The sequence below is a fragment of the Panulirus ornatus genome, chromosome 11, assembly GCF_036320965.1.
Source record: "Panulirus ornatus isolate Po-2019 chromosome 11, ASM3632096v1, whole genome shotgun sequence".
Classification (NCBI taxonomy): Eukaryota; Metazoa; Arthropoda; class Malacostraca; order Decapoda; family Palinuridae; genus Panulirus; species Panulirus ornatus.
Genome location: NC_092234.1, coordinates 46465512 through 46475511, shown reverse-complemented (window position 1 = coordinate 46475511; position 10000 = coordinate 46465512). Strand labels below are relative to the sequence as shown.

The window sequence follows — 10000 nt, the reverse complement described above, 5'->3', positions numbered from 1 at the left end:
CCACAACCCATATACAGTAACCGACCATCCGGTTATCTCCTACCACAACCGACCATCCGGTGATATCCTACCACAACCCATACACAATAACCGACCATCTCATACCACAACCGACAACCAGGTTATCTCCTACCACAACCGACCATCCGGCTATCTCCTACCACAACCGACCATCCGGTGATCTCCTACCACAACCGACCATCCGGCTATCTCTCCTACCACAACCGACCATCCGGTGGGTGCCTGGACCTCCATCCCTCTCTATCACAGCGGGGCATCGGCGTCTTGGTCGCCCTCCTCCTCCTCCTTCTCCTTGTGACAGATTAAACGATGACGTCTCTCCTGCGCTCGTGTGTCGGGGGGGCTGGGCTGGGCGGGCTGGCTGGCTGGGGGGCTGCTGGGTTTTTATCTCAAGAGGAGCTTCGGCCTTAGATCAAGGTGGTGTGGTCTGTCTCTCTCTGTGTGGCCCCGGGGGGGGGGGGAGGCGAATGATGGTCTATCTGCACTAAGGAGGGAAGGGAGGGAAGGGAGGGAAGGGAGGGAAAGGAAGGGGAGGGAAGATAAGATCAGGTTCCGGTTCCTATGGGAAAAAAAATAGAAGGCAGAATATGGCTTAGAGATCAAATGGATTCTCAAAAGATGGACGACTTGTCCATCCTGGGGGAAAATGAGAACAGGTTTTTATTTTCAAACCCTCATTACCCCCGCCCGCCCGCCCGCCGCCACGGATGTAACTGCCTAATCATCATACGACTCTATGACTGTAGATGGTAGAGTTATCATACGACTCTATGGGCTGTAGATGGTAGATTTTATCATACGACTCTACGGCTGTAGATGGTAGACTTATTATACGACTCTACGGGCTGTAGATGGTAGATTTATCGTACGAGTCTACGGGCTGTAGATGGTAGATTTATCGTACGACTCTACGGGCTGTAGATGGTAGATTTTATCATACGACTCTACGGGCTGTAGATGGTAGATTTTATCATACGACTCTATGGCTGTAGATGGTAGATTTATCGTACGACTCTATGGCTGTAGATGGTAGACTTATCATACGACTCTATGGATGTAGATGGTAGACTTATCATACGGCTCTACGGGCTGTAGATGGTAGATTTATCGTACGACTCTATGGCTGTAGATGGTAGACTTATCATACGACTCTATGGCTGTAGATGGTAGACTTATCATACGACTCTACGGGCTGTAGATGGTAGATTTATCGTGCGACTCTATGGCTGTAGATGGTAGACTTATCATACGACTCTATGGCTGTAGATGGTAGACTTATCATACGACTCTACGGGCTGTAGATGGTAGATTTTATCATACGACTCTACGGGCTGTAGATGGTAGATTTTATCATACGACTCTACGGGCTGTAGATGGTAGATTTTATCATACGACTCTACGGGCTGTAGATGGTAGATTTTATCATACGACTCTGCGGGCTGTAGATGGTAGATTTTATCATACGACTCTACGGGCTGTAGATGGTAGACTTATCATACGACTCTACGGGCTGTAGATGGTAGACTTATCATACGACTCTACGGGCTGTAGATGGTAGACTTATCATACGACTCTACGGGCTGTAGATGGTAGACTTATCATACGACTCTACGGGCTGTAGATGGTAGACTTATCATACGACTCTACGGGCTGTAGATAGTAGATTTTATCATACGACTCTACGGTTGTAGAGGGAAGGCTTACGGTACACAATCATTCCAGTCAAGATCGAATCATGCAGAGGATTCGACCCTGAATAAAACGACTGAGACAGCAAGGGTTCTGTATTTATACATTTTCCCTCCTTCGACAAAGTCGTTCGTGTCAACTTGATTTCTCCTCCGATGTTATCAAGACGTCTGATGGAGGCGAAGTTGGTGATGTCATGTTTGTATTTAAATTTTCAGTAATGACTGGGATTCTACGAGGCCAGCATCAGTGATCACCAGCGAGAGCTGAGTCATGTGCTATAGACGGGGGGGGGGGGAGAGAGAGAGAGAGAGAGAGAGAGAGAGAGAGAGAGAGAGAGAGAGAGAGAGAGAGAGAGAGAGAGGAGGGGGTGGGGGGGGTTGTACTTCAAGTGGTTAGATAGCTGGTTGGATGGACTGATTGGTCGTAGAGAAGATGATGTGGTGATTAACAGGTCAAATTAACGAATGGTTGGACGTAGGAAGTGGCGTGCCACAGGAATCAGTTTTGACACCAAACTCTCTTTCAGGGCTCCGCTGAAGGACGAGGGGAATCCACAGACGATGCTAAGTTGCAACCAAAACCGAACGTTTTCAAGCTTCAAACTGGCATTGAAAAAAAAAAACTGACGGATTGGGTTCACAAGTGGCAAATCAATTTCAATTTGGACAAGTGAAAAGTTTCGAAATACTGGCGGTAGGAAACGAGGAGGGCGAGCTACGATATGAATTCGGTCCAACTGCGAAAAAGGAAATGTGGTAAAAAATACTTGGGTCATCAAGGATGACCTAAGGTCAAGTGAGCAACGTAAAAAGGCGGACGGGAAAAAATATGCGAACAAAGTCGAAGGATTCACAGGTGAAGCGTTCCAACTCAAGTGTGAAAGGCCATCCCTACTGTACAATGGACTGGCTCGTCCTCCACTTTCGATCCTGCGTTCAGCTTCGGTCACCCAACTCGGTCAAAAGACAGAGATTATAGAGGGTACAGCGGGCGAGCGACGCAGAATACAGAGGGTAGAGCGGCGAGCGACACAGAATACAGAGGGTAGAGCGGCGAGCGACACAGAATACAGAGGGTACAGCGGCGAGCGACACAGAATACAGAGGGTACAGCGGCGAGCGACACAGAATACAGAGGGTACAGCGGCGAGCGACAAATAATACAGAGGGTACAGCGGGCGAGCGACACAGAATACAGAGGGTACAGCGGAGAGCTGCCGAGGTGATGCCCGGACGGAGAAATAGATCGTCTGAGAGCCAACTCGATCGGCTTTTGAAAGTCTCGTTCGACGGCCACGTCCGTCACATTTCCATCAGCTGTCATGCACACACAGACGCGCGGACAAGCGTTTGACCTCGAATGAGGGCGAAGCGCTTGGGTCACCATCAGGACTTGTTAACATACGGGAATGGTTGAGTGATTTAAAAGAGTAGCTGGAAAGGAAGGCCCGCGAACACGCTTCAGAAGCGACTCGATCAATACATTCGCTTCAAGTCCAAGAAGGACAATAATACTCACGCCTCCAGAACTGAAGATAAGAGTTGGAGGAGAGTTCACCTTGAGTTAGGACAGAGTTGAGGGAGAGTTCACCTTAACTCAAGGTGTCTGTCTGGTTACCCCTTTGTGTAACATCAGAGAGAAAGACGAGGGTGAGGACCATATGAGATACCCCTCTCTATTGGCAGGGGGAAAGGGGGGGGAGGGGGAGGACGGGGTGTTGACACCTCCAGCACAGTGAGCCTCCGTAGAATGGTGGTGGTAGGCGATGCTGACCCCTGACGCAGGCACGGGTACCGCCCGGGTTCGAACCCCAGTAGGTTCGAGTCTTGGGTGGCGGGCAGGCGGTCCCACTCTCAACCCAGATGTTCATCCTCCCCTTGAGGATGGTCGATAAACTGGGTACCTGATTCACACACACACACACACACACACTTAGAGAAATGTATCTACGATCCTTAAACACGACGGTACGATCCTTAAACACGACGGTACGATCCTTAAACACGACGGTACGATCCTTAAACACGACGGTACGATCCATAAACACGACGGTACGACCCTTAAACACGACGGTACGATCCTTAAGCACGACGGTACGATCCGTAAACACAACGGTACGATGGCGGTCGGGCCAAGGGCTGGACCTTCGTTCTAACAAAGTGTTAAATGCAGTACCGGGGATCGGTGAATGGAGGAAGCGGTACGATAAAGTAATTAAGGGAAACTGAGGAGGTGGTAAGAATAAGTAATTAAGTCATTCCCTCACTACTCTCGGGCTTAATTAACCCGGTGAGGGGAGTGTGGGGTGGGGGGGGAGGCACTTAATTATTTTTACTTAAATTTAGCGATGAAGACGAAATGGCAATATCATTTCAACATGCACCGTGTTTTTTTTCCTCTATACTAACGCCAGGTGTCCCATTGACCGGCCGACCCATAGGGAAGGGACGAACAGCTGGGGTTGCCTGAGGACCGACTGCCGGCCCCGGAATTCGAATCTACGCGGGCTCGACCCCGGCGGGCGGCACCGTGAATGCGCCACGGGCAATAACACGAACCGCTACACCACGGAGGCCCATCACACACACACACACAGGTTACCCCCTCGGCGGACGTGGCTGGCTCCGTGGGCGCTGCTGGGTAGCCCACCGTGGCAAAGTCTGATGATAACATTGGTTTAGGGACCTGCGTGGGGGCACTTCCTGCCGTGATGCGCGACTTCCTCGCTGTCTATACCATAGTGACAACCTGACGAATCACTTCCAGGTACGAGACAGCACAAAACCCAGGGTCCCAAGGTCCTCCTCCACCTACACCACCACCTCCTCCTCGTCCTCCAACCCCCTCACATCCCATCCGGGGCACCCTCGGAGAGTCGTCATGGTGTCAGATCCCCCACCTGTGCGGCTGGGTAAGAGGGGCGTGGGTAACTTCATGAAGGAGGAGGAGGAGGAGGAGGAGGAGGACTGCGGGTGGGTAAGGGGAGCGTGGGTGACCTGCTGAAGGAGGGGGAGGAGGAGGAGGACTGCGGGTGGGTAAGGGGAGCGTGGGTAACCTCCTGAAGGAGGAGGAGGAGGAGGAGGAGGAGGACTGCGGGTGGGTAAGGGGAGCGTGGGTGACCTGCTGAAGGAGGGGGAGGGGGAGGAGGAGGAGGAGGAGGAGGAGGAGGAGGAGGAGGAAGAAGAGGAGGAGGAGGAGGAGGAGGAGGAGGAGGAGGAGGAGGTGGACTGCGGGTGGGTAAGGGGAGCGTGGGTAACCTCCTGAAGGAGGAGGAGGAGGAGGAGGTGGAGGACTGCGGATGGGTAAGGGGAGCGTGGGTAACCTCCTGAAGGAGGAGGAGGAGGAGAAGGACTGCGGGTGGGTAAGGGGGCGTGGGTAACCTCCTGAAGGAGGAGGAGGAGGAGGAGGAGGAGGAGGAATGGTTGTGCTTGGGGGGAGGCTGTTCCCGAACTCAGGGTCGTACCGGGGTAGTGGGAGGTATGACAAGACTGGTCGTACAATAGGTGCAGTGTCCTGTTAACAGTGGTCGTACCGGGTCGTTAGTCATCCAACAGTGGTGGTCGTCTGTCGATGCTGGTCGTCCAACAGAGTCGGTGCTCTGTCAACAGTGGTCGTACTACACCATTGACCCTTCAACACCGCCAGTGGCCGAGCGAGAAAACTGGTCGTACACGACACCAATGACCCTCCAACACCAGCAGTAGTAACCATCCGTCAACACTGGTCGTATACCCCACCACGGACCCTCCAACACCAGCAGTAGTAACCATCCGTCAACACGGGTCGTATACCCCACCACGGACCCTCCAACACCAACAGTAACCATCCGTCAACACGGGTCGTATACCCCACCACGGACCCTCCAACACCAGCAGTAGTAACCATCCGTCAACACTGGTCGTGTACCCCACCACGGACCCTCCAACACCAGCAGTAGTAACCATCCGTCAACACTGGTCGTATACCCCACCACGGACCCTCCAACACCAACAGTAACCATCCGTTAACACTGGTCGTATACCCCACCACGGACCCTCCAACACCAGCAGTCGTAACCATCCGTCAACATGGGTGGCATACGACACCAATGACCCTCCAACACCAGCAGTCGTAACCATCCGTCAACACGGGTCGCATACGACACCAATGACCCTCCAACACCAGCAACAGTTGCCGCCCGTCCCTCCTCAACACTGGTCGTACCCCACCGCTGGTCTTGTGTTATCGCCGGTCATTCTACCAGAGTGAGTGGTGGCAGCGGTGGTGGTGGTGGTGGCAGCGATGGTGGTGGTGGTGGCAGCGATGGTGGTGGTGGTAGCGATGGTGGTGGTAGCAGCAGCATTCAGGCCCCAGACAGCAAGTAATCAGAAACTCCGGCCGACCGTGAAACGACCTGGACAGACTTGGACCAATCTTCTGGCGAGGGAGAGTTATGGACCCTGGCCAGCGAAGGCCTCCTCCTCCTCCCTCCCTCCTCCTCCTTCTGGCTACCGGCAGAGCGGGGCTGGACGGACTGCTGCTGCTCCTCCTCCTCCTCCTCGTCTTGCTCGCCAGCAGGAACAATGGCGGGTCCTGTGTTCTCGGTGGCCAAAAAAAGAAGAAAAAAAAAAAAGAGGATAGACACGGAGGCACAGTGGTTCTTGGTGACCTGAAACTATTCAGGCATGGGTTCTTGGTGACCTGAAACACTAGAGGCATGGGTTCTTGGTGACCTGAAACACAACAGACATGGGTTCTTGGTGACCTGAAGCAATACAGACACTGGGTCTCTCCTACCAAGAGGAGTTGCAATGCCGTTCGTTCTTGGCCACCATGAACCTGGTTCTTGGTCAACAAGGACAAAAAAAAAAAAAAAAAAAAAAAGGCACTAGTTTCTGGGCACCAGGAGGAGCAGAGGTGGTGGTGCTCACTAGTCACCAGGAGGAATACCAGGGGTCCTGGTTCTCTGGTCACTCAGTGAACGAGGGAGGTAAGGAGAGCCACTGGTTCTTTTGGAGTGGAGGTGGGAGTGTCACTGGTTCTTTTGGAGTGGAGGTGGGAGTGCCACCGGTTCTTGGAGGCCAGGAGAGAGGCGGGAGGGTGGCCCTTGTTCGTGGCCAGCAGCAGGGACGGGAGGAGAGACGTAGCAGATGGTTCTCTGTCTTCCTGGCCACCGAAGACAGCAACGGAGACTCCGTTCTCGGCCACTTCGAGGCGCGACAAGGATCCGAGTTCTTCGTTACCTAGGAAGGTCGCGGTGACTAATGTTTTGGTCACCAGGGTATTAACGAATGGTGTTTGGTCATTAAACTAGTGAGGTCTGACTTTAAAGCACGAAGATGAGTGTGGAGGTTTTTTTTTTGTGGTTTTCTGAAGGACAGACAGTATATGGGAAGGACAGATAACAGAAGACCTGATGGTCTATGAAGATTTTATCTGCTGGAGGACAGTACATGGGAAGGACAGATAACACAAGACCTGATGGTCTATGACCAGGTTATCCGCTGGAGGACAGTACATGGGAAGGGCAGATAACACAAGACCTGATGGTCTATGACCAGGTTATCTGCTGGAGGACAGTATATGGGAAGGACAGATAACAGAAGACCTGATGGTCTATAAAGATGGTATCTGCTGGAGGACAGTACATGGGAAGGACAGATAACACAAGACCTGATGGTCTATGACCAGGTTATCTGCTGGAGGACAGTACATGGGGAAGGACAGATAACACAAGACCTGAAGGTCTATGACCAGGTTATCTGCTGGAGGACAGTACATGGGAAGGACAGATAACACAAGACCTGATGGTCTATGACCAGGTTATCTGCTGGACGACAGTACATGGGGAAGGACAGATAACACAAGACCTGATGGTCTATGACCAGGTTATCTGCTGGAGGACAGTACATGGGGAAGGACAGATAACACAAGACCTGATGGTCTATGACCAAGGTCATTAATATTACCAAATATTCTGGAAACCTTCCTTCAAAAATATATTCTGCTCTGGAGGAGTCAAATTTAGGTCTTGGCCTTTTCTGCACACGATGTATGTATGTCCGAGGGACGTAATTAGTTGTGTTGCTCATCTCTGTATTTGTTCTAGCTCTAACTCCTGCTCATGTCCGGTGATCAGAGGTGAGGGATGTAGTACTAGGTCAAGTCTGCCCAGGGCGTTGCAACGAGGGATAGCGGGCCTCAGTCGTCCACAATGTGCATTTCTATGTCCATGAAACCGAACGCTTCCTATCTGACTTTGCTGTATGCAGCCATGCACTGCTTTGCGTATTTCAGTTCATTGCTGAGCACCGTACGAGGTCTAGTTCTTTTTTGTGATTCTAGTAATGGGGTTATTTAAGCAACGTGATTCGTAATTCACAATTTCTCTCTCTCTCTCTCTCTCTCTCTCTCTCTCTCTCTCTCTCTCTCTCTCTCTCTCTCACCGTGATCCACCATTTCGCATCTGTCCATTTGCCGCGCGCGCGTGTCTCTCTCTCTCTGACCACCACCCGATCGGCGTGTCCCAGGCCCTCTGAATCCTGTTGCCCAGCCCTTCCACACTGTGTGGAGCAGGAGGAGGAACAGGAGGAGGAGGAGGTGGTGGATGATGGAAGAGGGAGCTGGAACATAAGAGGGAGGGGAGGTTAAGAGGAGAGGGAGGGAGGGAGGGAGGGAGGGAGGGAGGGTTGTATGGCTAATCATTCCCAGGATAACCAAACTGCTCCGCCCACGATAACAGCCGACCCTTCCCCTTACTCCCCCTCCCCTACATCCCCCTTACCTAAGGTCATGTCAGGAGAGGGGAGAAGAGGGGCGGGGTCGCTGCCCCCACGGTCGCGTGGAGGCGACAGGCTATGGTCATGTGTGGGTATAGATGGGGTTGAAAAGGAATAAAAAAAAGAGACTATAAGCCACCAAGTCTTATCTATCTATCTATCTATCTATCTATCTATCTATCTATATATATATATATATATATATATAGGAGCCTGGTCGAAAAAGGTGGGGGGGAGGGGAAGGATTGTGAGAGAAGCAAGTGAAAGAGAGAGGGTTGGCTGAGAGGGGTCGCCTGATGAGAGAGAGAGAGAGAGAGAGAGAGAGAGAGAGAGAGAGAGAGAGAGAGAGAGAGAGAGAGAGAGAATATGAGGAGTGGGGGGTAAGGTTGTAACACGAGGGTAAATCGTGATGAGGAGGCAAGAGGGGAAAAGAAATGAGGCAATCATTGTGTGAGGCGGCGTTATGAGGGCGGGGAGGCCAGTGAGAGGACCCGGGTCCTCATCACATGAGGCAACGGGAAGGGGGGGGGGGGTGGAGGAACGGCACGGGGATGAGGACGGACGAGGGAATGGGACGGAATGGATAGGGGAAGGGGGTGGGTGGGTTGTGGGTGAGGAGGGACGAGGGAATGGGAATGGGAATGGGAATGGGAGGGATGGAACTGGAGGAGGAAAAGAGACCAAATCCGCTGACACACGGGGGTAACCTCCCTCACCTCGGGACCTGATGATGTGGTCGGGTCATTACAGCCGAAAGGAGCTGGGGGGAACTGATGACCTAGCGAGGTCATTTTACTAGGGGGGAGGACCTGATGACCCGGCGAGGTCATTTTACTAGGGGAGGGTCTGATGACCTGGCGAGGTCATTTTACTAGGGGGGGACCTGATGACCTGGCGAGGTCATTTTACTAGGGGGAGGACCTGATGACCTGGCGAGGTCATTTTACTAGGGGAGGGTCTGATGACCTGGCGAGGTCATTTTACTAGGGGGGACCTGATGACCTGGCGAGGTCATTTTACTAGCGGGGACCTGATGACCTGACGAGGTCATTTTACTAGGGGAGGGTCTGATGACCTGGCGAGGTCATTTTACTAGGGGGGGGGGACCTGATGACCTGACGAGGTCATTTTACTAGGGGGAGGACCTGATGACCTGGCGAGGTCATTTTACTAGGGGGGTGACCTGATGACCCGGCGAGGTCATTTTACTAGGGGAGGGTCTGATGACCTGGCGAGGTCATTTTACTAGGGGTGACCTGATGACCTGGCGAGGTCATTTTACTAGGGGGGACCTGATGACCTGGCGAGGTCATTTTACTAGGGGGGGACCTGATGACCTGGCACGGTCATTATGACAAAGAAACCGGGAGACCTGATCAACCAGATCGAACCCATTACACTCACTGGGAAGGAAGAGGGAACGACCTAATGACCTGGTTGGGTCATTACAACCAAAAAGGATCTGTGAAAGACCTGATGACCTGGCCCGAATCTGTACACCAAGGGGGCCCCCCTTGACGACCTGTCTG

At 52.5% G+C, this 10000-nt stretch overlaps 1 protein-coding gene across 1 annotated transcript in view; it reads right to left on the bottom strand.

Moving 5' to 3' along the window:
* Positions 1-10000, bottom strand: part of LOC139751466 (uncharacterized) — a 690594-nt gene that overhangs the window by 123642 nt on the left and 556952 nt on the right. The window lies entirely within an intron of this gene.